This window comes from Carassius carassius, chromosome 39 (genome assembly GCF_963082965.1).
Source record: "Carassius carassius chromosome 39, fCarCar2.1, whole genome shotgun sequence".
In the NCBI taxonomy this organism is placed as follows: Eukaryota; Metazoa; Chordata; class Actinopteri; order Cypriniformes; family Cyprinidae; genus Carassius; species Carassius carassius.
In genome coordinates, this window is record NC_081793.1 from 24,290,674 (window position 1) to 24,294,037 (window position 3,364).

Genomic DNA, 3,364 nt, shown 5'->3' on the forward strand with positions numbered 1-3,364 from the left:
TCTGACGTTATTATCTGTGTATGCTGTTGTAGGGTAAGTTTCCAGACAGGAGAATCTCATTATTAACACTGGCAGCATTAACACTGAGATTTACCAGCATGTATGGGGCTGCTCTCGTTTCTTGTAACCCTTTTTTAGGGCAGAGTGGCCCTGCCGGTGCATGAAGCCTCTTCTGTCTCTGCTGCACCAGGGAGATCCACAAGTCTCCTTTCTTAAACACCAGCACGTGTTTCAGGCTTTCACACAGAGCTCTCCAAAGAAAAACAGGGCTAAGCACTCACAGTGAGTAAGCAAGTGGGTTAATCGAGATGATGAAGAACTTCCCTCTGTCATCCCTTCCTTTAGAATCAGTAGCTTAAGAATGTAGTTCTCTCAGTCCACACCAAACCATATAGCACTCCAGATAGTCGCATACTGCTGAGTAAGGTCTTTTATTTTATCGTTTTTTTGTTAACCGAAGTAATGATAGTGTAGGAATCGTGAGTCTTGAATGTACAGTGGGTGAAGTTTTATAGTAAATCATTGATGTGGGTTTAATGTATCTAGTGTAAGTCATCAGCTTTGGGAACCAGAATGACTTCATGTTGGTTGGTTCTCGTTCAAGAGGGTCCGTCTTTTTGTACCTTTTAGAATATTTTTGTTTAAATGGAAAAATTATTAAATGATTGCTTTTCTTTTTTTTTTTTTTTTTTTGCTAATAATATGTAATACTAAAATTGATTTCTCTGTGTGGCACATTGGAGAATGCCTTTCAAGAGTAAAAAAAAAATTCTAACCTACAGGAACAGTATTGTTTTATTTATTTTTTAAGCCTTAATGGGTAATACTTTAAACAAGGTTCTGTACATTAGTTAATGCAATAGGTAATGAGAATTGATAACAGCATTTTATTAATCCCACTTTATTATTCCCCGTTTATTTTTCTTAACATTTTTCATATTTTTAAAAGCATTTGTTTTGTTGGTTTATTTATGAACAAAACTTTTATGAATTAATGCTAACTAACTAAACATTATTGTAAAGTTAGTATTACCAATGAAAGTTATTCATCATTTGCGTCGGTGAGCTGCCCTTCTCATTTCTCTTCATATAGGTTGAAATATTGAAGCTAATACACATGTATTCTACTCTCAACAGGAAGTGTTTTCATTTCACAACTCTACAAACATGCTTTTCCACTTGGTGCATTTTTGTCCAGTAGATGTTTCTTTATTCTGCTCTGAGCGATGACTATGCTGAACCGTGCATTGGTATTAGGAACTCTGCCCCAAGTGCTGGTTCTCTTGTTGGTAGAACCTCTAAAAGATGTTTGCTAGGTGTTTCATGGGTACTCTTGAGCAAAGCTGTTGTAGATGGTTTTTATTTTACCGATTATACTCCGTTGAAAATTGTGTACATTTGGACCTTTAACCCTAGCTGAATGTGAAAGGTTGTGTATATAGTGTTGTTTGGAGCAGTCCTCAAAAATTGTAATCCGTGCCAGGTTGGCATGTTATTGTGGACTACATGTTTTATTTTTTGGCTTCATCTTACAAAGATTGATTTACAGTTAATCAAACACTTGTTTGGATTGTCTGTCTTATTTTTAGAGGCACACAAGTCAACCTCTGTAGCATCTAAAGTACTGAAAAGATTTAAAGGAATAAAAAGATGTCATTGTAATAGAGAAATTATGGTCGACATGCACAGCAGACACAGTGAATTTGTTAAGGGATTTAATTGTAATTTTTGCACATATTTAACCTGTTATGTATAACATTTTCTGTAACATTTACACTGACCAGTTTAGTCCTTGCTGGACTGGGATGGAATGGGATGATTATATTGAACACTATCTAACATCTATTTAACCAAGAACTTTATTTCCTCCAAAGTGCAATATATGAATACTTGTGCGTGTGAGTATTTATTGCATTATGTAGACTGTGTCATTGCAAACTGCAATATTACTGTTGTCTCGTGAGAACTCAAATGTGTCTTGCAGTACAATGTAGCCACAAATATGTAATCTTTTAGAACGCTTTGCACTCTCTTCCCCTAGTGCACATTTACTGGCCTTTGTATGCAAAAATTCTGTTGGAAAATAAATTGTATTCAGGATGTTGTTACTTTTTGGACTAGTGCGTGTGAATAGGTTGATTGATTGGGTGAAAAATGGGTTTTAATCAATCACTGTTCAAGGTATTTCATGTCATGTTTGAGGTTTTACCTGGCAGTGATGACTATAGAAATTTAGTAAGGTGCTCAGATAAACAAAATTCAAAATAGCTACACATTTTAAGAAATGTAAACTAAATCTGTATTTAAGATTAGCTGTTCCTAATACAAAACCCACTTGTTCAGCACAGAATATTGTTTAGCTGTAATTTAATATCTATAAATCCATTAGTACCGCATTAAATTACAGTTACGGGTTGATTCATTTGTGTTCTGTAACAGTATTTTAAGCAAAATGTACTATTTATTATTTTAGTAGTTATTTCAAATTCTGTGTGAAATATGACCAGTTTCTAATGTTAGACTGAAGAATCACCAGCTTATGGGCAGCATTTGAAGTGAATGACAAGCATACCATAGAGTTATTCACACTCTATGGAGGAAGAAGGGGGAAAGAAATCTGGTGAGGTAAGGGAATTCTTTTGTTTCCAGTTATCCTGCTCTATAAATCAATAGTAAGTTCTTGAGATAAGACAACGATAAGATTATTCTTGTCGCAACACTTGTTTTAGACATAAACAAAAACAAACGATTACACAGCAGGATTCTTTTTGTTTTTGAAAGAAGTCTCCACCAAAGTTGCATTTATTTTATCAAAAATATTGTAAAAACTGAAATTTTTACAAGTTAAATAACTTCTCTATTTTAAAGCTTTTTAAATGTAATTTATTCCTGTGATGCTAAGCTGAAGTTTCAACATCATTACTCCAGTCTTAAGTGTCACATGATCCTTCAGAAATCATTCTAATATTTGTAACCCTGAACCATAAACCAAGTCACAAGGGTAATTTTTTTTTTAAATTGAGATTTATCTGGAATCTGAGGGTGCAAAATAATAATATTAAGTATTGATAAAATCTCCTTTAAAGTTGTCGAAATGAAGTTCTGAGCAATGCATATTAGTAATCAAAAATTAAGTTTTAATATATTTACAGTAGGAAATTTACAAAAACTATTCTTGGAACATGATCTTTACTTAATATCCTATTTTTGGCATAAAAGAAAAAATATATAATTTTGATCCATACAATGTATTTTTGGCTATTGCTACAAATATACCCCAGCGACTTACAGTAAGACTGGTTTTGTTGTCCAGGGTCACATATGTGATCAAGATCACTGGTTTTGGTGATCAAGTAACATTTCT